This window comes from Apus apus, chromosome 6 (genome assembly GCF_020740795.1).
Source record: "Apus apus isolate bApuApu2 chromosome 6, bApuApu2.pri.cur, whole genome shotgun sequence".
NCBI classification, from domain to species: Eukaryota; Metazoa; Chordata; class Aves; order Apodiformes; family Apodidae; genus Apus; species Apus apus.
This window is the reverse complement of record NC_067287.1, coordinates 24,573,837-24,599,263: the sequence shown is the minus strand read 5'-3', so window position 1 is coordinate 24,599,263 and position 25,427 is coordinate 24,573,837. Positions and strand designations below refer to the sequence as shown.

At 37.4% G+C, this 25,427-nt stretch overlaps 1 protein-coding gene across 9 annotated transcripts in view; it reads left to right on the top strand.

Annotated features, from left to right (window-relative positions):
• The window catches only part of ZNF385B (zinc finger protein 385B), a 163,728-nt gene that overhangs the window by 71,434 nt on the left and 66,867 nt on the right, over positions 1–25,427 (top strand). Inside the window, exon 1 of one of the 9 annotated variants that reach the window (XM_051623133.1) lies at positions 14,378–14,399. The exons of 7 other annotated variants lie outside the window; for them this stretch is intronic. The gene's annotated coding sequence lies outside the window, so the exon portion shown is untranslated. Of the gene's footprint in view, positions 1–14,377; positions 14,400–25,281; positions 25,358–25,427 lie in introns of those variants that run through there. One more of the 9 variants, XM_051623131.1, reaches the window with a different exon arrangement.

The window sequence follows — 25,427 nt, the reverse complement described above, 5'->3', positions numbered from 1 at the left end:
ATCAAACATTGCCTAAAAATGACATGATAGTCATTGAATAAGTGTGGAGAGTGGGCAAGCATGTCTGCTTGTTTAGAGGGGGGAAAGTCCTTGCCATTTTGACTTGCTATAATGCACAAGCATCCTAAGTGCTTCTGGAATGTGTGAGACACTTCTGCCGTTAACAGTGAAATTTATAAAAAATCATCAGACATGACAGAAAATACAAGTCTTAATACTGTTAGCATGAGAGAACATAGTATTTACTTAGGAATACTGGTCATCTTGCTAAGTCATCTGGGTTTATATAAAACCCATACAATTTCATAAAGGTTTGGTGTTGCCAATCCCAAGTGCACAACAAGAATGAGTCATGTTTTCCAAGATCACAAGACTTGCTTAAAAATCAGAAAGGTTTATTTTTTATTGGGTTTCACTTTTATTTGCCTTTTTATGTCAAAGCTGATTCATTTTTTTTCTGCTTTTTTTTTTTGGTGATCGTTACTGCTAGCAATGGCCACCAAAAAAAAAAAAAAAAGGGACTTTTTAACGAGTACATCAAATACTAAAATATTTCAAAACATGTAACAAATTCATGATATTGCTGCTAGGTCACATTGGCAGGTAATTATCAAATCCCCCTTTTAGTGAAAAGAGTAAGGAGAAGGAGGTTGTAGGATAAAATAAAATAAAGCTGAAGTTTCATACATGCTGGTTTTGGGTAATCAATAGTCACACCCTAGAGAAGGAAGTCACACTGGAACTGTATGTTTTATTAAGGACTGGGTACAAAATTAATGTGTTCACAAAAATTTTGTTTAGTATTTCTAGGTATGTGGACGTTTCCAAATAGTTTGTTTTGTGAAGTCCTCTCCCTCTCCTCCTCTGATCTCTGCACTTTCTAAAAAACAGACAAGGAAATAAAGTAAATTTTAACTTTATACATTTAAAGCAAAGCACTGAAGTGGAATGGTTATATACAAGATTTCTTCCATAATCTTCAGTTTCTCCATGAGGGATAGGCTGCTCTTGGAAAAATTCTTCCACAAGAGTCAGAGGTTCTGTGCAGCCCACAGCTGTGGTATACTGATACAGTGAGAGCATGCAAGTTATAAATTTATTGAGTCCCTGCTTTCAATTTGTGTGCCTTCTGATTTTATAGCAGGAAGACAGTTGTGTTGTTGTTTTTTTCTTCTTCATAGCACAGTTTAATTTTCATTGTGTAAAAACAGTCTTTGATGGATTTTAGTGGACAGTGGTACTTGCTATGGCAGCAGCAGCAGCAGCATTCTAAATGTTTTTATTCCATGTCCAGTTATTCTTGTTAGGTACTTTTGAGCAAAAAAAAAAAAATCCCCCCGTCTCCCTGCTGGTATTTCTTTACACAATTCTTGTGTATCCATGGAGACAAATTGATCTGCAGTGTCATCAAGCACTGTGGAAGGATGGGACATTCACATTTGCAAAGCTTGAATTTAGCCTACCATTTAGATTTTTCTTGATACACTGTGTTACTCTAAGTCGTTCTGTAGGGACCTTTTCCTTAGTGAATGACTGGTAACTAGTTTAAAACCAATTGCAGGACAGATAAGTTAAAATACATAACCTTAAAACTCAAATGAAGCAACTACTTGTTGGTTTGTTTGTGGTTTTGTTACCTCAAATTAAGGTGGCAGCAGCTACAGCCTATCTCTGCATCACTTCTGCATAGTCTGAAGAGTATCATTCACCAATGAGAGTGAAGTAAAGCACCCCAGCAGTTCTACAGCACTAAACATATTTCTCAGCAGCTTGAGTTCAAACCCTACTCAAAACTTGTATCAAGTCGGAAAGGAGCTTGTGGGAACATTCCCTTTGCTAGATCTATTGTGCAGAACTCTCTATTCTGCTGAATTCACTGTAGATGAGAAACATGCTTCTGGGTAAGTAATTCCATGTGGAGGTTGAAATCTGTCTTTCAACTACCTGCATAATAAGAGTGCTGTATGCTTGCTCCAGCTGTATAGAAGGAGTAATACATGCAGTTTTGCTGATTTATTTTTAATAGCAGCCCATTAGTGAAAGCTATGCTCATCTGTTGTAGTTTAGAAACTGAGAATTGGGAAATACTAACACTGTGGGTGCCTGTGATATATTTTTTTAGATACTTTTTATCTTTAGGTAAACTATGTCAGAGAAAAACAAATGCCAAAATCAGCATTTGAACTTTATCTTTTTCCCTGTTCAGATGGTAATCGTGACATTTTCTGAAGGAAGGCTATAAATGAAAATTCTTGATAGTAAGCCATTTGAAGAATGCATTTCTTAAATATTAAAATATTTTTTTCTTAATTGTGAGCATACAATTAGTGTGTAGAAAATATTTTTAGAAGTATTGGGGTTTTTTTATACAAGGCAACTTTGTCTGGAAGAATGTAATTGGTAGTTTTTTCAGATGTTGAAGTAAATACTGATTGAATGCTCATTTGCTGCCAATACAGTGTTACAAAATACTCTCTGCTCTATGTAAGTATGATCATCCTCGAGCTGTGGCAAATTCCATTTCATAGGATTCAATTGCTTTTAAGAGTGCTTCTTCTGTCTTGGTTTTTACTGAAAATTGTATGTATCCATTGATCATAATTTTTGTTTGTTGTCACTTTGTTTTAACTTTCTAAATGCTTAACAATAGCTTGGGGACATATTTTTGTTAGGCAGAATCTAGGATTAGCGTAGTATTTAGCTTAGTCTTGTTAAATTATTCATTTTTCAACAAAGTAGGTTGACGTTTATAGGTGCTTCAGGATTTCAAATACAACTGTTTCGTAAGCATTTATTTCTCTGTATGTGTTTCTGTGACATTGTGCATATGTTTTGTTTTGCATATGTCAGAGTTTTACAGCAGAGTTCTTTGTGATAGGGAAATGCTCTCTGGTTTTTCTAGACCTTTGCTTCTCTGTGTTGTTTTGTGCGTACAGACGTAGTCATGATAATAATTTGCTGTGTTGCAAAGAACTACATGTTGTTGAAGGTTGTTACAGAGAAGTCAGAGAAATCTGGTGATATGGTTCTTCCTGCTGCTCACATGTTTTCAGCATTTTGTATTTAGAAATCTATTTATTCTCTCTGAATTTGGAGCAGTGCACATCTTCTATGCTGCCTTTAAGCTGTTTATTAAAAAATCACCAGTCATCATTTCCCTGTGCTAATATTATCATGGTAGTGTTCATCTTGGTAGACTGGGTTCACATTTATGTTTCATTTTCCAGTCTGGCTCATCTGACAGCCCACAGAAGGGACCAGGCTGCTGGGTGATGTCCACAGCAAGCAGCTACCGGGCAGTGAAGACAGCCCAAAAATCTTGGGCTGTTCCCAACTCCTGGAAGACAAGGCATAGGTGGTGGGTAGGCTATGCTAGCCAGGCATCATCTAGCAAGCCCAAGCTGATGCTGTCCTGGCAAAATGGCTTGCAAACTGAGGGAAATGAGAGTCCCAGAATTGGTGTCAAGCCTTTGGGGACAGTTGCAATGTGATGAAAGCAGCAGAAAAAATTCTGTCTATCCAGAAACTGTAAAAACAAAAAACCCCACAAAAAAACCCCCAACAAACCAACCCCCCTGCCCAAAACAAAAACAAAACCACACAAAAAACCCCAGCCAAAACAGCTCCAGAGCAATGAACCAATAAAAACCTTGTCAAAATTGTTTTATGTAGAACATGCAGCTCTGTTAAGCTGAGAGACACATTCTGTTGAGAGGGGAAATCCAATAAAACTTGGAAGCTTGAGCACTGAAGATGATAAAGAATTTTGGCAAAAGCTAGGCAACACAAATGCTGCCAGATGTAGAAAAATATCTAATCCTTGCTGGTGGCAGTATCTACTGCTGACCCTGCCTTCAGGGAAGCAGGCACAGACCTCTGAGACAAGAGGCAGCAACGAGGGTCAGAAAGGGTCCTGGAAAGGGGGTGTTTGAGCAGGACTGATCTTCTGGGAGCTGTCTGGAGTAAAGAAGGGTAACCTAGAATTACAGAAGTACTTTCTTTGCTTTCTCAATGGTATTTCCTAATAATAGTAATTTTAAAAGCTTTCTCTGTAGGAAAGATGAAATTAGATTTATAGGTAAGCAAGAGTTTCAGTGATGGGCACTGGTAACAGGCAGTGCACAAATGAAATTGCATAGATTTGTGTTTAGATAAGTGAATATCCCAGATGCACTTATAGATTTCTTTGTGTTGTGAACATATATCTGGGCTTGCTCAGCACTTGAAAATTTGGCCTTTGGGAAAAAAATGTTTTTATGTGCTGTAATACTAAAACGCTTTGAGCAAAGTTTAAAATTATTATATTCCGTAGCTGTAGGGAACATTGAGATCTTCTGGAATTACTTATTCAGATACCCTTATAGTTGGTGGTGTATTTGTATTTGAATAAATTCAGGAAAGATTCATCCTAAGCTGTTTCTATCCAGTATGGCTTTAAAGAAACAGGAAAATATAATAATTTCATCACTTCAAGCTGCTTAAACCTTCAGGGCCATGATGGTTACTACTTCAATTTCAGATGAAAGGAGTGTTTTGTGAATTCATCTGTGTCATGTATTCATACCTGAATTAAAATGAGCCATGAGGCACTGCACTTTCTTGGGAGCATGACATAAACTTCCTTGTTCTAAACCACGCACAAGTTTGAAATGTGCAAACAGAACTGAAAGGAACTTTGTAGTAGTTTCTCCACAAGCAGGAAGCCTGGTATTTACACAACAATCAATAGGGTAATGGATACAGAGACAGCAGGACTCTCTTCTACAAAACTTGGTTTAACTGGTAAAATAAAGTAAGTTCTATCTGAACAACAACTTTATTTTAGCTAGATGTGTATGATTGCTGATGGGTTTGGCTTGAATTCTGCAAGACCTTGTTGGCTGAGCTTTAGAGTTGTGCAATTGAAAAAAAAAAAAAAAAAAAAAAGGAAAAGGATTGTTTAGAAGTATGTTATATTTGGAACAGTTTTATCCTGCTATAATTTCTGAGATTTTGATCAGGTCTTTCATTAGCATTTTCTTGAAAATCTGAAGAACATTAGTCAAGAAAAAATCTGATCCTGATGTAGCTTGCTTTGACATAGATGAGGAGTTCTTTATGTTTGATTTACTTATATCTTCCTGTAATTCTTCGCTGTGATATTTGTTTCTGTTTGTCCTGGGCACCTTTAGGGATAAGTTCTGTCTCACTGTGGGCACATAGGCAAAGGGAAGGAAGAAAGAACTGACCTTAGTGAAACCAGAAAGGAAAAAGAAGAGACAGGGGACAGTGTACTTTGTTGCTGTTGTCTGATCTACAGGGCTAATAACTTAATTTTACAATAAAAGTTGGCAATTCAGCAAAAAGTTGCTGAATCCAAGAACTTGTAAGAGGAAGCTAAACCTGTCTCTGTTCCTCTTGTTTCCAGTATCCTTCCTGCAAGGACTGTTGTTGTTCCCCATCGTCTGTGGATAGGAATGATTGCTAATCGTATGTACTATGTGCAAGGAATGGCTGAAAGACCCTGCCTGTCCTCATACCCATGCAGGAGACCTGTCTGTTGGAAGGAGAGGAGGTAGCTGGAGCATTGAGACACAGTGCTAAATTTCCATCTTAAGAGTGGAAGCTTTGTTCTCTCAACCTGCTCATCTTTTTCAGTGCTCCAGTGATTGTAGAGGACCAAGTGTGAAGGTTGTGGGCATGATGTGAGCTTTAAAAATAGCATGGTACTTTCTGAGACTGGTCAGTTTTTGGTAGGTTGTTGCAAAGATGAGGGTAAGAACTGATGATTTTTAACACTTCAGAAGGTGTATCAATAAATCAAAGATTAGGTGAACAGGCTGTCATGAATGGGAGTGAAAGGTTTTAAAGGCTGCTTAAATAAGTACAGACAAAGACATCAGGAAAGGGTGATTTTTAATATTGATTTATGAAAGTAAGACTTCACAGAAATCAGTGGCACAGTTCACTGTTTCCATGTGGGAGGGACATGTAGGAGTTGGAGTGACTTGCGTGGGAATCAGGGGAAATTATTTGTACAGGGATAGGGGAGACAATGAGGAATGGGTTGGAGTGATTTGCACAGGAATCGGGGAAAAGAATGAGGAAGGCCCTCCTGTTGAGTCACAAGGTTGAGAGTGTACCCCCTTGCTTTCTAAACTCCTCAGAGAGGAGTCTAGGTGTGGCTGGATCCACTCCTAGTCCCAGATTTGGTCAACAGTTAACAACTACGGAATATTAAGTGTAGGGATTTTTAACACAACTATGGGTCTGGTGGGATTTGAAATAGCAGTAAATTAAGGTTGATTGACACTATTATAATGAATCAAAAATTTGATTATATGATTTTTCTAGCAGCTTAATAATCAACTTTTTTTAATAATCAATACAGAGGTTCTAAACTGAATTCCATGTACACACACACACAGACAGAGAGATTGACCTATGTTAAGATTTTAAATTTTGAGACCTAATTGCACAAAAGAAATTGCAATATACCCCTGATTAACCCACAGAATCAAATTATAGCAACCTAATATAATTTTACTTTTCCCCCTGTATCTAAGAGAAGTAGACAGCCACCTACTCTTCCCAGTCAGGTGAACCAGCTTCCTTCATGAGACCTGTGAGATGCAGGGTCTCAGCTTAATGCAATCCTGGGGATCTCCAAAAGGCCTCCCTTTTCAGACCTCTAGAGGGTATCAAGATTGTTGACTTTCATCGGTATTTTTCCATGATGGCCACAATTTGGATTAGATCATTTTTGGCAACTTTCAGAGTGGCTTTGTGATCTGAGCAGGAGACGTCTTTGGTACAGTTTGCAAACAACAGAGCTCCAGGTAGGTTAGGGAGTGTCTTATTGCCCCAGATCACTGTATGTGCGCTAAGACTAGAAGGAATCCAATTATCTGAACTTGCTGCTAGATTAGGCAAGATCAGAGAGTGTCTAGTTGTCTCAGCCTACTGCACTTGCTCTTAAAACAAGAACAATACTGGCTGGTGTTGATGTTACGGTGTGGTTCAGTGAGCAGTAGGGTCTGCACCACCACACAGGCTCAGGAGAGTCTTCCATATATCAATGGCCAACAGAAACTTGAGAAGTCTACAAAAATGTTAATAATCCTTTGCAATGGGTGGCATCAGTTAATCCTAATTGGGTAATACGTACCAGTTTTTATTTTTCATACATTTATGCCCTCCAGTTATTTCTAATAGCTGTTTTCAGAAGTCACTTGAAATTTAAAACAAAAAAAATAAATAAACTAGGCAAGGAAAACTTCAACTAATAGATTGATAAATTATCAGCTACTGAAAAACGTAGTCTTACAGTACAAGGTATAATGCAAGCCTTCTAGTGTATTGCCTATTCTAGCAATACAAGTTAGACAGTGAAGTTCAGCTTATACTATGAAACCAAATTTAATTTTCTAGCCTTTGTGATTGAAACCTCTGTTTTATTAGGTAATTTTGCTAGCCATTCTTACCAAAGAGAAAGGTACCTCGGACTTGCATGTTTCAAAGGGCAGTGTGCTCTGAAGATCTTTGATATACACCCTGTGAGCATAGATCCAAACCAATGTCCTGTGTTCCTTGATAAAGCAAATTCCTTTATTTAAAGAGGTAACAGTGATAAGTGCAGTTATCCACAAGTGATGAGGCGTCTCACCAGAATTTACAAGGTAGTTCCTGTTATTTTCAAAAACCCACCTGTTGGCTGACTTTGATCTTCATGTCTCTGCAGAGCTCCATTTGGTATTGCTTTCTGATTTAGCATCCTGCTGTATGATGTACTTGTGTGGTATTTGAAATTAAAAAAAAAAAAAAATCATATGTAGCTAATTATATTTTGAAGTAATTTTCCCCTCTGTTTTTAGCAGATATTTAGACAGTAACTAAAAAGTATGTCCTTGGGGGTGCTGTGCTTTGTACCTAACTGAAGTTGATGACTAAGGAATCAGGTTGTTCTTCCCGGATTTTCTTTCCCAGATTCTCAGAATCTGAAGAAAGAGAGCTTTCAGGATGGAGGAAAGAAAAATCAAAAATCTTTTTTAACTCTTCCTCTTTGTCATTATAAAACACATGAGCTGTTAAATATCAAGACATTTCTTCAATGCAAAAGAATGCTCATCTCGCCGTATCTTGCTCCTTGTTAATTTTATTTCTTGTTCTTGCTCAGGAAAGCATCAGTCATACTTTTTGCCATATTATGCAAAAACACCATATTCCTTAACAACTTGGATGGTGTCAGTCCAGTAGGATAGCCTATTCTGATTGATTGACAAAAGGCTAAGAATAAAAGTAGAACCCCAAAACAAATTACTGTCCCCCAAAACCCTAAACTTGTTATATACTTCTATAGTTGTGTTCAGTTTAAAATACTTCATTTTTTTCATTACTATAAATGAGCCAAAACCTAATGTATCTTTTTATATAATAGGTAATTGTAAAAATAGAATTATAACTAGTGTGAGGTGTCCCTGCTCATAGCAGGGAGTTTGGAACCTGATCATCTTTAAGGTCCCTTCCAACCTTAACCATTCTATGATTCTATGATTAGCATTACATAGATTACTTAGGCATACAGTCCTACAGTGTTCTTAGGAAAGTAGTTCTTGCTGAGCTGTGTTAGGAAATCTTCTTGAAACCAGGAAACTGAGGGCAATACAGGCATGACAAGAGAGTAATTCAAAGTGTTTAAAGCTTTTGGAAAGATTGAGGAATCCTATGGTGTAACCGAAAAAGTAATTTCTGTGCTTAAGGGATTTTGATGGCATTGAAAGGGTAGCTGTTCAGCCAGTAAAAGGTATAGGGAATACTTGGAGGCAAAGGAGCAGGGTGTCCATCTCTCCTTCCCAGTGTTCTTGCAGCTTATGGTATGTGCCAAGCTGTAAAGGTGAGTGACCAGGTTTTACAAGATTCTCTGTGAGTGTTGCTCTTTATCCTTAAATTGTTACCTTTTAATGCTGGTTTTGTTGGAACTTTTGCCACCTAGTGCTGTGGACTGAGTTGGCCTCTGAAGTGGTATATTGCATTTCTGACATTCTGTAAAACAAAAGTCTGGTCAGTGTCTCCACTACCCATCAGTTGCCTAATGTATTGCAGGTCAGTCTGTCATGGGCTGTAAGCTTCAGCTCGAAGGAACTTTTGGCTGGCTTGCTCAGTCTTTATTTCTTACCCCTGTGAATCCTCTGAGGCTAGTGGAATTAATCTAATGGACAAGAGCACATGTAAGAATAGAAAAAGGCTCAGCAATCCACAAAGTATGGTCTTTGTCCAATTTAAATGAAGGACAAGTAAAATTTTAGAAGGGCATTTGCATTTTGGTTCTGCATCTTGAGTGCAAAGGAGTTAATGGGGAGTGATGTGTGATTTCTGATTAAGTACAGCTCCAGCTATAGACCAAAATCAATCAGCTTTTCTCTGAGCATACTCTGTAGTAAAGGATATACTACATGATTATTCTTTGGCTCTTTGCTCTTCAAGTTGTAAAATTATGGTACTTATCACACTGAAAATACATTTGGTATGTTCTAATATTAAAAATACAATTGAAACAGAAGTGAAACTTGATATTGAAACACTTAAAAATAGGCTGCACTCAACATGTTTTATTATGTTCTGATCTTTCTTTAGAATTCCTGAGCTTATTTGGCTTTTCTGCCTTTCCCATGGGATGCTATCCTTTTGCTTTATTGGATAGGTTGCTTTGGATATTGATTCTCCCAATATTAAGCCTTAGGAATAGCATTCATTTCTTAGATCCCATTATTCCTAATTATGCCCCAGTGCATCAAACTAAGAACATTCTTTGCTTACAGTATTTATGTCTCAAACTCTTCTGATGTGCTGAGGGGTACAGATACTAATTTCCTTTTAAATCAGTTCTAGTAATAATGGTAGGAATGGTGTTCTATGTCTATGTTTAAGGGTTTTAGTAACCTCATTAGAATATTTTAATTTTTTTTTAATTCTTTATATCTAGTCACCTCAGAGATACCTTTTCGGAAGTGCTTTCCCTGCAGCTGAGTTAGTCAGTGGTTCCTTCCTGGTGACATGGTATTCTGCCAGTTGGTTATTACTGTTCCTTTCTGTGCAGTAACCTTGCAGTTACTTTTAGTGACATACTCTGGGCATATGTGGTGCTTTGAAACATTTGTTAGATTTTATGAAAGGTCTTTAAACCAAGTGCTTACTTCTAGCAGCTATAAATGGTATCAGTTTACTTTTTTAGCTGCCTACTCTTGGGATGTTAAGAACAGTATCATTTTACCCCATCCCTGTTTGAATTTGGCCATTGAGAAATCTTATCAGATAATGAAAGGAATGGAATCCTATTACAGCTTAATAATAATAAAGCAAACAAGCAAATAAAAACAACTAAATAACCCTTTTTCTTCCAGGAATCAAATTAAAAGTAAAGACTTATTATATTGTAATGATACTTAAGAAGCTAGTAATAGTCTTAATGTTTCCAAGTTACATTACTGGGATCTAAGTAGCTCTCTGAGTTAAAAGAAATGAGCAGCTTTTTTGGACTGGGAGTGTGAGCTGATTACAGAAAAACTAACCACAGAGCAAACAATAAAAGTTTCTAATACTTTGTCTAAATAGGAAAGTTTCATCTGAATAGATTCAACATGCTGAGTCTGTAAACCTAGGGATTTATTTTACTCATACTTGGAGGGGTAGTTGTAAGATTTGGGAAATCTTTCTGGTGCAGCTGTTTGAGAAGTACTTTGAGATGTAGTTATGCAAGGATAACAAAACTGAGGATCTCAGAACTGTACTTGCTTTTTAAAATTAAACAAAAGAAAGACTTCTACTTGAAAGAGAAGAATTACTTAATGTAAATCCAAACATCAGGGATTGAAGTCCTAGACCCTTAGAGCAAGGGAAGTGAAAGAAGTATTAGAAGCACAACAAAGTTTTTACAAAGTTATTATTTTATATCCAATTCTGAGTCATTCCATACTTAAACATTATATAATACTGTCCATTATGAATACAAATCCAGGGGGAATTTTGAGACCTTTCATCAGAATTTTTAAAACCCTAAGGAAATTAATTCCCTAAGGAAACATGAGCATAAATAATGAAGTACCTGATCCTGACCTTTGAGAAAATACACAAGCTCCTATTAAATTACATCTGGAATGATTGTTCACACCAAAGAAACAAAAGGATGAAGGATAGACTTACTGGAAGCAGCGGCAAGATGTCTTAATTTGAGCTGTTGCAAAGACATCGCATGGTGGTTGTATCAGCTTTGTTGTGCTCTGGCCAGAGCCCCTTGCTCTGAGCAGCAATGTAGCTACTCTGCCAGACTTCTCGAGGAAAAGAATTCCTGCATCTGTGCCTCCACACCAAGAAATCCCTCATCCTGCAGCAAGGAAGTACTAAGGTAATATAGCAAGATAATAGTTAAGTCTCTGCTTTTTTGTGTGTGTCTATCTATGGGTGTGTTTGCCAGTTTCATTCTTCATTTTCATTATTTGATTGGATCCCTTCTAAAATTTTGTCTGACTTTTGTTTATTCGTTATCTTAAATGCATTTCCTCCTTTGCACTTGAGTAGTCTGAGTGCCCAACCCCTTCACTCTCCCGTTTATCCAGATATTTTCCATCTTTATTTAAGATATTTAAAATAGAAATACAGGAACTCAAATCCTAGGCAAACCTCTACCACTACACATCAACTGTCTATAATTATGTGAGAGCACTAATTGTGGTTTGGGTTTTTTTCAGTCTAGCAGTCACGTGAAAGAAACTCATACTTTGAGGAAGCTATATGTCTGAGTTTTTCTCAGCTGTCTTCAAATAAATTAAGCTATACTTCACATATATGCTAGTACAGTCTGTCTCACAAGGAATCTATGAATTTGTGGGATAGCTCTTAAGTTTTCAGTGCACATTTCATATTCCATATACTTTCTGAATATATGTTAATCTTCAAATACAACTTGACCTTGAAGTTATCAATTTCTTGCTTTGTTTCTTTTTAAGTTCCATCTGAAATTTTTTTCGATCTTTTCCAAAGGTCTTTCCTCTATAAAATGGTCTTTCTGTATAACCATTTAAATTTAAGCCTTTTCTTTCCTGCCGTTTCACACATTGCTTTAAATTGTGCTTCAGAGAAGATTTTTCTCTCCCAAGGTGGAAGAAATTCCAAACATATCTGTTAAAAATGCCAGTGGGGCTGAACTGAGGCTGCCACTCGGCAGTTTTCCTTTTCCCTGTGAGTTTTACCTAGTTTAATGGTGTGTGGATTTATTTCCCTTCCATTCAGGCTTGACTGTGAGGTTACAAGGATCAGAAACTTCAGATTTCGTCTCCCTTCTTCCCTCACTTTTAGAGACATGTGGAATTGGGCATGGCAACCTGTCAGAAGTGATGTGCCAGACTGCGTTTTTCAGTCTGTAGCTGGAGACCAGTGTGTTGGTTCAGACTTGTCAGAAACCAGCAGCTGCTGCAGTGTTGCTGGGATGATGCACAAGTCCTAGCCCTCTACTGGTCCTGATGATGCTCTTCCAAAGTTGGTGATTGTGTGCTGTTGTTGAACATCCTTCTTATGGGCTATTGATGCCTCTGAGTAAGATGCCATAAGAGGAGAGCACTCCCATTTTTTGGAACAAGTTCCTGTCTTACTGGGCATCTGCCTGGGTGACTTGCTTAAATTGTGCAACCTCTCTGTCATTGGACAAGTCTAGAGCAGGACCTGCTGAGGCAAAACTGAGGTTGGAATAATGAAACTCCTGACAGTGGGCAAGGATCTGATTTAAAATACTGTCTTCACCTCTTTGATGATCTTGCTCTTATGTTTTCACTCCTTCTCTTCTTTTTGATCATATGCATCATGTCTCTTAGCCTTTAGGATTGCAGATAAGTGCTGTCTGAGATACTGAGATAAACTGTAATAAAAACTTGTTTCATAGTTCTCTCCTTTTCTCCCTCAGGTGGTAGAAAAGTATTTGCTTAAAAGAGAAAAAAAGCAATATTCTTCCAGAATTTTATTTCCACTTTAAGCATCTTTGCAATAGATCAGAGAATTTGTAATATGAGGATCAATCTGTGTGTTTAAATCTCAGTTTATCAATAGAATGTTCTCATTCAGCTGGAAACTTCCAAGCTAGAGGAGCAGACCTCCACTGTCATAGCCTTCCTGTTCCTTCCTGTATTAACATTTAATATTTGTGCTTCTGTGAGCTCCAAAGTCAATTCAAGGCTTCTTAGCAAAAGCAGATTTTGTCCAATGCAAGTAAAAGATCATGATCCTTGGTGTGAAGTGTTCTTTCTGAAGTGTCAACAAATTCTATTTTGGCACAGAAGCTGGGTTCTTGGAAGCTGCGAGTTTGCAAGAGGCTTCTGTAGAGGTCAAGGTAGCCACAAGTGGGATGTCAGTGCTGTGGGGGGTAAAGGCAGGGAGGGCAGAGACAATTCAGTGGCTGAGAAGTGGCATGCATGAGTCTTTCAGCACAGAGGTCTGGTGAGGAGGAGGAAGAATCCTCTTTATCCCAGTCTTCCTCCTCCTCTTGTGCATTATCACCTACCACTTGATGTCTCACTACAATATTTCCTCCTGACTGTATTGTCTGGGACCTCACGGGAACAGATGAGTCAGGACCTGCTCATGGGGCAAGACATTGAGGGATTAAATCTGTCCCTACAGCTGAGGAAGGATCGGGCAGCAACCCCTAGGAATAGGTTTTATGCCCTTGCCATTACTGAGGTGTTGGGAGTCGGGCAGCAATGTCAAGTGGAGGGTGTGGGGAAAGGCTCTTGCATAGGAAAATATTCCTTCAGCTGTCCCTGACAGCTGCTTCATTTGCCTACTGCTTGGCTTTGCAGGACAAGAGTCTGCTTTATTGCAGTTTGTCTCTGATCCACTGTACCAAACCAGATAATCTGCTATTTATAATGATCTTTAGAAATTCTCTGACTCACCAACAACAGGATTTAAGGTAGAAAAGTCCTTAGGTGATATTCTTTTTGATCTCATGTGTTCTGTCTGCTCAGGAGCAGGAGCTTTGATGAGCTAGAAGGTATTAAATATCTAGGACTGGAATCTGAAAGACACCAAATATCCTGGGGCTGAGCACCCTCAATTCCAATCAGTTACAAGTTATACTGTAATATGAGTTAATGGATTATGAGCAAAGAGCAGCGGGATTCAGCTGTTAGTCTGAGCTTCTACACATACTCTATGCAAGAAGGGTTGGTCTACAGAAAAAGCTGATCTGTATGGCTATAGGAAAAAATTCAAGGAGAGGATCCTTGATTTTTTTTTTTCCTAGTTTATGTTGTGTTTCTGTGGATGGAACAGCACTTCACCTGAGTTGGTGGGAGAGATGAAGCATGGAATTTCCTTATTCCTTTCCATTTTAAGGTTATGTGCAGCCTAGAGGCACGTGGAGAGAAAATAAGGTAAGTATATTGGTACAGTGACTGTTATATCCTGGAGGCTGGAGACAAATTCTGCTGTGCTAATCTGTTGTTCCACAGCGGGGAGGTGGTCTCCTCTGCCTCTGTTCATTGCCAATAGATTGGAGGTGGGTAGGAAGAAACATGTGTCTTTTGGGTTTTTTTGTCTTTTTTTTTTAAAGTAAGGCATTGATTGAAAAGTTACTAATCACTTAATCACTTTTTACTTTTACTATTTATTTTCTTTTACACCCTGAGATTCCATATTGGCAAGTATAATTCTATTGCTAAGGAATAAGCATTTCTCAAACATTAAAAATGCTATTCAGCTGTTCTTTTGTCTCTATGGCAACTTTAAGCATAACAACAAAACAGTATGTGATGTTCTAAGCCAAAATCTGTAATGCTCAAGTGACTGTTGATAGCAGCAAAATGGATGCCAGTGCAGGGTCACAGCCAGCAATAGATACTGCACCTATGGCAGAAGTATTGCATGTGACATTTTAGAGGAGAAAACATACCAGAAAAATAATGAAAGATTGATGCAATTGGCAGTTTTTATAAATTATACGAGGTACTGGTTTAAAAATCAATGGGAAACCATGGTTTACGTCCTCTAGTGGAATGAGTTGCATAAGAAGCAAAGAGCTCCTTGTATATACAATATATGCCACCTCGAGGGAAGAGCTCAGACTTTCTTGATGAGTTTGTTGATGGAACAGAGAACAAACCCCACTTTAAAGAAGTGAAGTTTGTTCTTACAAGGAGTGAAAGCTGAAGGTTAAAGTTTCTATCTAGTTTCAGTGTTGATCTGAATAAAGAAGCATGTAAAAAAAGAAAAGGCAATGCTTTTCTTACAAATAAATAAAATAAAAGGAGGTTGAGAGAAATTACCATCAGTTTTTGATCTTGACCCCATGATACCAGAGGCTTAGATATTTTGCTGACATGTAAAACTGAAAATCAGACTGAACACTGCTGAGACTAGTGTTGGGAACCAGCTATGAGAGAAGAACAAATTAAAAAAAAATTAAAAATGTCTGATGTTAAAGCTAGGAGAATAAGAATTAAAGTATTTTTTATGTAGTTAAGACAAAGCAAATTAGGAAATCTGTTTTTAAATGGAAGTATTGAAAGATGAGTTACTGAAAATAAACTATATTATTCTAAGTAATTTGTGTCCAGTATTTGACAAATCTCTTTGAACTGTTGATGCTGGATGTACTGTGGGAATTCTACCTTTTGGTGTGTATTTATTCTGTCAGTGCTGCGTGTGCCAAGACACCTTTTGGAGTCATAAGTTAGCTGAATTCGAGTGCTATTTTCTCCACTTAGTGTAACACGTTAGTGCTCTGTGTTTTGTAAAGGAGTCATCTCATTTCTTGCGTCCAGGATTCCCGATTGTTTGAACTGTCTGTATTCAAAGAAGGCTTTTCTTCACTATGAGAAAGATGGAGCGTGGAGATTGCAGCTGGCTGTTCTGCAGAATCTGCCTTGACAGCATCACACACACCCTCTTTTAATGCAAACAGACCAAACAGCTTCATTCACTGAGAACAGCATGAGGTGCCACCAGAGAGAGAGAGAACTGGAGCAATATTTGTGGTTCTTGGTTACTCATTGCTCCAGTTACATTTGTTTGTGACCCTCCTAAATTAAGACATTAGTATATTTTTTTCAGTTTGTTTCGTTCAAACAATTCAGCCTGTTGGCACTACAAAAGACATCCAACTCTGTTTCCTTGCCTTTTAGGGGGAGGGGGAATGTTTCCTGTTTTTTTGGGGTGCAGTGCTCATAAAACAAGATTTTCAGGGCTGCTAGTGTCTCCTGTACAGCCCAAAAAGCTAGATTTCCTTTTGTTTTCTTTTGTCTCAGATTCAAAAGCTTTCTGAGCATTCTTTTGGTTTTGAAAGTACATAAGTAAACCCAAATAATTAAACAAATGGAATTAAAATAAAATAGGAATTTTTTTAAGCTCCCAATTATATTAGATCACCTTAAAACTCTGAATTAAACTGAAACTCTAACCTACATAGTCTTTGGCTGTTCATGTGTTGTATGAGGACTTAAAACTTAAGCTGAGATCTTACAAAATGTTTTCATTCCTTGCTGATGAGACTTTCAGTTCAGGTGGGAAAGAATAAGTCATCTTCTAAGATTCTGCGATTCTCTGTGGTTCTGTGATTCTATATTCTTGCCAGTTCTGCCATTGGCTCATTGGTGTGATGTCAGAGAAAGCAACTAAGAAAAACATTTGGACATGCTTGACTGTCAGCTGAAAGGCATTGCAAGTAAATTGACAAAAGGAAAGATTTCTGACTTTTTTGCTTTTAAGCTTTGAAGGACAGACATCAGGCTTTTAACCTTTGGAGGATGGACATTACTGTCAGATATGCTCAACTATCTGAAGCCATAAAAGAAAAGAGACAGAATGGTGAAACCCTAAATGAGACTGAAATAAACTTGGACAAACTTGCTTAATGAGATTAATTGGTATGAGTCGATGGAAGTGTGGGACAGTAATTCCAGATTGCTTAATAAAACTAATTTTAGTCTCATGAGAGACAGGATAACAGCAGCACTTGAGACTGAGAGGGTCATTTTCATGGAGTGGTTCTAAGTAGTGAAGTACCTGTTTGTTCTCCTGAGAAGGACTGTCAGGTGTGTGTAAATGTCAAATGTGCCTGTGTGTCTGCACTCACTGATTCCATAGGTTCCGTACAAGCAAAGCTGTTATTGTCCCTAAGTCCAGCCTTATAAGCTCTTCTGAAAACTGAAAGTTGCATACACTTCTTTTTTGCTCTGATTTAGCACCAATGAGTGGTTGTTTTTTTGCAAGCCAAATATGAATTTATACTTCTGTAACCATAGCTTTTCCAATGTAAGCAAAACATTGAGCTGTGGGATTCTAGTTCTTCAGGGAAAAATGGACTGTATGTCTATATTGTTCTCACTGGTATGAAATGCCTAAGTTATTATTATAAACCCATCAATTAGCCTGCATAATTAACAACTATAATCTATCTAATTATTTTCCTCTATAGTTTCTCTCAAGTAATTAAAATTCCAGACTATGAGCAAGATCATTATGCTTGTCATTATTCGCTATTTACTCTGCAAATATCACATAATCTTGCTGACCTGTTTTTTAAATGTGAGATATATTAGGAATTTTTCTACTTTCTAGTGAATGCCTCTGTACAGTTCATTAAGATCTGTTTCAAAGATCTCATTTTCTGAGCTACATATGTGCACAGACAATGCACCAAATTCCATAGAGCCAGTGCAGTCTTTTTTATTTTCTTCTCTTTTTTTTTCTTCTCTTTTTTTTCTTCTCCTGCCAGCTTTCCACTTACCTTTACCTCTTTTCCCTCTGTTCTCAGTACTTCTTACAGTAAAGTAATTTTTCAAAAACTGTGGAGTTTGATGCACCCTAGATTTAAGGTAGAATTCTTGCTTTATTTTGTGTAGACAGATTGGATGACTTGAAATTGATTGTCTAGCCCTACTTCCCGTGATTCAGCAATCAGCTTTTAATCAAAATGCTTTCATGTATCTAGTAATAATGGCTGAAAGGTGCCGTCCCTCTAGAAAAAGTAAGTAGAAATTATTTGATAGGTGTCTTTTTTTTGCTTCAACTTGCATAAATCCTAATGTCCCTAAGTGAAAGTTGTCTCTGCTTTACCCCAACTCAGCTCACAGAGCTTTGCATGCAAGCAAATTGTTGTGGTAGGTGTAAGGGATGTGGCAACTAGCAGCTGTGTTCAGGATGTGCTTGTGCATCATGGACTTGCTAGAAATGTATTATGGAAAATTAACATTTAAAAGAAAATACAACTTTTCTTTAGGAATAAAATTGTAAATCTTCTATTTACTGCATAGATAAGCAATGTTCCTCTTAAGTATGACAAAATTTTGTCATTAATATGAAAATAAAAGTGTCCTGTGAAAACAAGTTCCCAGTTTCATTACAGCTGTGGAACTTTCAATTTCATGAGTGGTGGTATCGTGACTCCGTACCGGTTGCTTTTACAAAATAATATTTCTATAAAGTGGAAAATTCCCCTTGGAGAGTGAAAGGGAATCTTAGCAACCTTCTTTTCCAGAATTTGCAACTGCTACTGCATTGAGATGTTCAGTTCAGTTGTCAACAACCAGATTTGACAGAAGTGTTGGTGTGAAAAGTTGTTCTGCTCTGACTGTCCACAGGAATAGGCACATAATTCCTATCAGGCTGATTCTGTTAGTGATTATACCGTTCTCTGCATTTTGTATGTAAAAATGCAAGTACCACAGTCAAACTAAAAGTGCAGATTTCAAGCAGAAGTGCTCTTGTCTCTTATGAAATGTAAACCTTTTCTTCATGTATACAAAGAAATATAGAGGGTTTTTTTATATTTCCATGTAATGGTGTTAAGATTTTGACAAGCCTGTTTGTGCAGGAAAGACCAGCTTTTGTGCTGTAGAATGGGCATGATACGTTGCACTGTGGACATCACTGATGGTAGCTTGCAGCATATATTTGGGGTTTTTTTGTTTGTTTTCTCCTGTTAAATTTTGCTTTATTGATCCTTTCACCAAAACTTGTGATAAAACTATTTCTAAAAGATTACTTCTCCTTGAAATCAAGCAAGGGCATGTTTATACTTCATAAAAGCAAAGTTTGACACTGGTTATAGATACCTTATTACAATTTAACAACTGCAATCATAGTAACCATTGCTGATCATCTAATCCTCACCTTGAATATGAGGAATTGCTTCTTTCTTCTTTTTTACATATAATTTTATTCTGTCTTGATACAAATGTGTGTGCAGTTGAGATTCCCAGATTCTCTTGGGAGATTATTTCTGCAGTCTGGCTCAGCTCAAAAAAGATGCCGCTGTGAACATTAAATATCACTCAGAATAATCTTGGTGTCAAGAAGCTTTCTCTGATGTTCAGACCTGTTTTTCACTGCTATATCCTTTTATTTCAGTTGTCTCTAGTCTTCAAAACTTTCAGAATTCTTTACTTCAGAATGCTTTCAAATATCCTCTCCCTCTTCTTGCCTCTCTGTCTGTCACATATTGTTCCTAGGATGTCCATATTTAACTTTTTTTATTTCCTAGACTTCCTGGAGCTTGCTTCTCACAATGCTTTGCCTCAGTCTCTTTTCAATTTGTAAATCCTTTTCAAGTGAAAAGGTACCTGCTGCTCAGTACAATAAGCATTATCAGACAGGGGTTGATGAGTCCTCACTTCATGTAAGGGATACATGAGCTTTGTCCCTTATGCTGTGGCCTGGTTATTAGGCTTCATGCATGCTGGTTTTATGCAGAAGGGGGAACTGGGCTCTTTACTTCTTCACCTTAATTGCTGCTCTTGTGGTCAATCCCTTGCCCTTGCAACTCAATTATTCTTTGAAAATGCATCAAATGTTTTTAGTATTTATACTCTTTTTCTTCTTTCTCACTGCATGGCCAAGGTAACCTTTAAAAAACTTGTCAGACAGAATGTCCAGATATTTTTATTTTCTGTAGTTTTTGCCTAAGTCTTATTTTAACTTTGCAGCACTGCCTGATGGATTGATTAATCAAGCTGTAATCTATACCTAGCCCAAGATATGAAGAACAAGTGGTCTTAGAATGATTTGCAGATTTTTCTCTGCTGTTCTGTTTAAATATGCACATTGAAGTACCAGGCAAGGCTCATCTTGTCCCAGCCTCTGTTCTTGTAGGCACACAGGTTTACAATCTCAAAACTAGTTAAAGTTTTCTACCTCACAGGAATCCAGCAGCTCTTATGATTTCTTCTTATTGCCCTCTGCAATTCATTTTTCCAATCCTTCATTATGGATTCCAAGAATTAAATACTGTGCTGTGGGCGAGATCTCATGTCATGGTACAACTACTTATCAGTTTGTGTTGGAGACTTATTTCCTTCATTTATTTATTTTTGTTAAGCAGTATGATGGCTCTTCTGGAGCTCATTGTTGCAAACACTGATGTTAAATCTGGGAAAAAGAAAATGTTTATGGCTATTTTCTATTCTCGCTCCAGTGTTGTCTAAAGACATATCTATCTTTTTCTTTGCAGTTGAGGTATCAGTCACAGCACTCTATTCAAATGTGCATTCCTTAAAGCATTTGAAATACGTGACATACATTTCTCTTTTTCTATGACATAAAAGACATCTAAGGATTAAATTTCACTTTGTGTGACTCATATTTTTGTGTAACTTTCAGAAGTGTTTAATAGAAGATGCTTTAAGTTTGTGTCCTGGGAGAAAGGTGTTGTAGAAGTCTGAAAATCTGTGCTGGCAGAAAGCTGTAAGATAAAAACTGTCTGCAAAACTTGTGGTGAAAGGGACCATAAATTGAAAGACACAAAACTTAATACGTCACATCTTTAAGGAGTGAATTTAGAGAACTTACATGTGTTATTGTTTTTAATGTAAACATTCTACTACAGTCAAATAGATTTATTTTTCTCTTTCCTGTTCTGTTCTCCACTCTGCACTTTTTTTAAAAATAAAGGAATTTTTTTCCTTTGGAAGCAGCTAAGGCCGTCATGTATCTTCCTGATCAAAGTGCGTAAAAACAACTTAATGGAAAGTTCAGTTGACTGATCTCCTGTGGTGACAAGCATATACTATAGATATGGACAAGTTTCACTCAGACTCTAATAGCAGATGCTTCCTGAGAAAGGTTTTGAAAATTCTGAAGAAACATGGCACAGAGATTCCAGTGCTGTAGGTACCACCAGTAGAGCTAGAGAGAGACTGGTCATGCTCTCTGTCCTAGATGACCATTTTAAAACTGTGTAGGCTTCATCTGTGACTGATAGACCTCCAGAGAGTACTTTTGAAAATTCAAGGCCTGCTTCTTAATCACAATTGCCTAAGGAACCTCACCTCCTGAATTAGGGACTTTGGACAGATTGTTTGCTTCATACAGCAGTGAGAATATTATTGAAGTATGGTTTCACTCTGAAAAGCTGTATCTACTGCAGAAATACCTGGAATATTTTAAGTCCATTCTGGAATGAATATCTGTGACTGGTGTATCCACAGGAACATACAAGCCTTGACCTTAACTAAAGAACCAGTCTTTCATCCCTATCTTTGCAAACTTTTCCTGCTCAATTTAGCATCGTACAGTAGCAACTGTTCATGCAAGGAAATGTTACAATTCAGGACATTTGCACAGAAATGGTGCAGGAGTTGCAGCATGTAATCCAGAATATGTGGCAACAGAGAGAGCAGTGAGTAATGTGTGATTCTGTCTCTGGACTGCAAAACGTTCTGTTTGACTTGCTTGCTGTGGTCCTGCTGCTACAAATGCTGTTATCTCTATAATGTCATAATTGTTTGACCTTTCCATTTGGTGTGCATATGTTTTATGTCTTCACTGGGTTCCTCTATGCAGCAGTTTAAGAACTATTGGTCAACAAAAAAAATGGAGTAGTTTCTGTTCATGTAGTATCAAAGTGAAAACATTAAACTGTGCTAACAAATACCACCTACCTTCTCTTATTATTCCTTTGCACTGAGAAATGCTTGCTATAGCATCTGACCAGGCAGCTGTTGTTTCTGCACAGAGCTCCTCCTGCTGAAGCTAGTCAGCCAAGTTTTACACTTGTACTGCTACTAATCCTTGTGACTCTGTGGACTTCAAAGGAATAATGACAGATTTGCACCAGGGTAGCAGATCCAAGTTTGGACTATTTGCTGGAGTTTTATACATCACACGTTGTGCCCTTAAGTTCATAAAAGCAGTCTTGCCTCCCTTGGTTTTGCAGATACATGTAATTAAAAGGGAAATGCCGAAGTATGTTATAGAATCTTTTAAAGATTTCTTTGTGTCTAAAAGTATAATCTTATAAAATGCCTGAAACTGTGACCTCAAAGTCTTATATGAATAATTCTCTCTCCAATGATCTGGGTTAGGTTTCAGCTCCCTGTGTTGCAGTGAGTAGCATTACAGCTACTGGAAACATCATGAGGGGGAGGAACCCATGTCTTTGCAACAGCAGTGTTTTCCTTCCTTGGTGCCTTTTGCCAGTTCTTCCCACTTCACAAAAACAAAACACTCTTTCTTTCAATAATTTAGTTTCATCTCTCAGTGTTAAGTTTTGAAAAGTTAAGATATAAAACTGCATTTCAAACCATATGCTTTCTGTAAAAAGCTTATTGCCCTTCAGTCTTACCAACTGCTAAATATGAAGTGAGGTTAAATGTCCATGGTACTCTTGAAAGAATTAAGAAAAAATGTTTAAACAGGAATTTAAAAGCCAGTGATTGGGAATTTAAGCTTGATCTTAAAACAGGAATCAGAGCAGACGTGAAAAAAATAAGTGAAGTGCTCATTGCTTCCTTCTTCTTAGAATGATAGGCTCAATTGTTTACCACAGTATGTGACCAGGGATTTAGAGAGTGAAAAGGTGAGGGAAACACATCTGTGTGTTTCAGGAGGTAGCAAAAGGCCATATGCTTTTTAGATCCATCTTTAAACAAGCGTTTAGGAGAATAAACATTAAGTGCTTATTCTTTTAAAATCGGTGAAGTATTACACTTATTTTTTAAATAGTCAAAGGATATTTATTAGGAGTGAGAGGGAGTTGCTTCTTAATAGAAATAGTAACAGAATAGCCATCTTTCTTTGATTTTTAAGTTATGCAGTAAAATGCTACAACATTGTAGTACACCAAACAACCAGTAGTGAAAGTAATTTTGAAAAGAGGATTTAGTGATTTTTTTCTTTAAGATATCCTTATCAGGATATTTCTTTTATCAGCATACTGTAAGAGTTTGAACATTCTTCTAAAGAGACCCTCAGAAGAGCACAACTGCAAACTATCACATGGTAGATAACAACAATTTGACTACATTATAAACTCTTTATGGAGACAAGCACAAGGACTGTATGTATAGGTAGGAAATAGAAAGTAGTTTAAATTACTAAGCAGGATGAAGAAAGAGTAACGTGAATGTGTAGGATAAAATTAGGCTGAAATAAGAATAAAACTTTAAGATTGCCATTTTTGCATTATTTTTCTTTAGAAAATCCATTGTATTAACCTGACAGTCATAAATACAATTTAAAAAAAAACTTGTAAGAATGGGTCAGAGTGTCCAAACAAACTAGAATCTTCAAAATGCTGGTTCTGACCAATGCAACACAAGGATACTTGCATGGATGGAAATACCAGAGCTGTTACCGTTTGTGAAGAGAAGAGGAAGTCCCACAGCCCTAAGAAAGCCAATGGAGTTACACTATTTTTAAAAGAGAAGAAAGAACAAACTGAGTTTAAGAACTAAGAGATAATCTTCCCTTTGAAGAAAGGGACAAATGAATTACGCCAAAGTGTACGAAGGAAAACAGGAGCTGAGCAATAACCAGTGCAGCACGTAAGCAAGAATGACTACTCTGACTGCAGGAAAGGATTGCTGTGTATCACAGACCGAATATGAGTTAACACTGTGATGTTATCAACTAAGACAGATACCATCCTGAGAGATATAACCAGAAACATAGTGTGGCAGGCATGAAATTTGTCTGCTATGCTGCAAGAAAGATGAGGTAGCAGTTCAGGCAAGTCTGGTTGAGAGTGAGAAGCATCACTGCTCACAAATCTGTTCTTTTCAGCTGCTCCCATCTTGGTACTTTCCGTTTCACAGCCATGAGTTCAGCTCAACCAGCTCACTGGTCTGGGTGGAAGCAAATTTCTCTTTTGTTGGTTTTTTTTGCCAGTTTCTCACTCACATTGCTGGCTCAAGGGGAGTGATGGGAATGGAGAGGTGATGGGGCTGCTGCCCAGCTTGCTCCCAGTATGGTCATGGACAGTAGATGCAGGCTGCACAGCATACCTCATAAAATGCTTACAGGCATTTTTTACTTCAACTCTCACCTTCTGTGTATTTATCTTTGTTTTCAGTATAGTGTTTGAGTAATTATATTTAATTTATTAAATAAATAATATTGAAGTGATATTAGTTAGTCTCAAAATTAGAGCAGAAGTCCTGTTAAAAGTAAGTTGGAAAGTATTGTTAAAATTATTATTTTTTTTTTGCCCAAGCTCAATTTAATTTCACATAAAAATTCTGTTACATGCTGTTTATTTTTTTGTTTCTATTTCTGAATGTAGCTGAAGGTAGGGTTGCCCAAAGTCATGCAGTCTTCAAAAATGTAACAGCATCAAAAGCACCTGGCAGGGCTGGCATGCTGCTGCACCGAAAAGCAGAGTAAGGTTTCTAGTCAGACACCAGTGTTTAATTAATGTTCAATAAGATCATGAGTGTCATGACCTGTGCTAAAAGATCTTTTAATTTAAAATCTATTGCCTTCATTCCTCCCTAAGGGAGGGTAGACAGCATGTATTACGGTTTTATAAATGTTAATGTTCATACTTACTCATCTACCCTGACTTTGAGAATAAGTAAAGCAGTGCACCTTAGTTCAGAAGAGCCAAGATTTGTGGACTTTGATCTTCTGAATGTTAGGACTCCACACTGTCTGGAACCTTGTGCTCCAAGGTCCTTTTTTTTATGAGCTTTTTAAAAATATCAAGGATATGCCATTTTTTTTACATTTTTTTTTTTCCCCAGAAGTTATTTAAAATGCAGCTCTGTTGCAGCCAGCTAATTATTAACCTCTCTAAGTTTGATTTTAAGAATAATAGCAGGGAAAATGCCACTGAAATACAGTTCATCAGCCTTTTCAGTTATATTTGATCTGGTGATGTCAATAGCAGGCTGTCCTCCCTCTGGAGTCAAGTTGCAAACTCTCTCCTCAAGGGTAATTAAAGCTAATCATGAATTAAAACAGCCTGGATTTGTTTGGGCTTCCTGGTTGCCCACTGTCTCATGGCACCTAACATCACAAAAGCTCCGTGTTGAAATGGAAGGATCATTTAGTTCTGAGTCTTATGCTTTATGTTTAAATACTGCAGAGGAGGTGAACTGTAACTTTAGGGACTGAGGTAAGTATCATGCTGATTAACAGTGGGAAGTCTTCATGGGTCTACATGGTCTGTGTTGTACTATATTTTT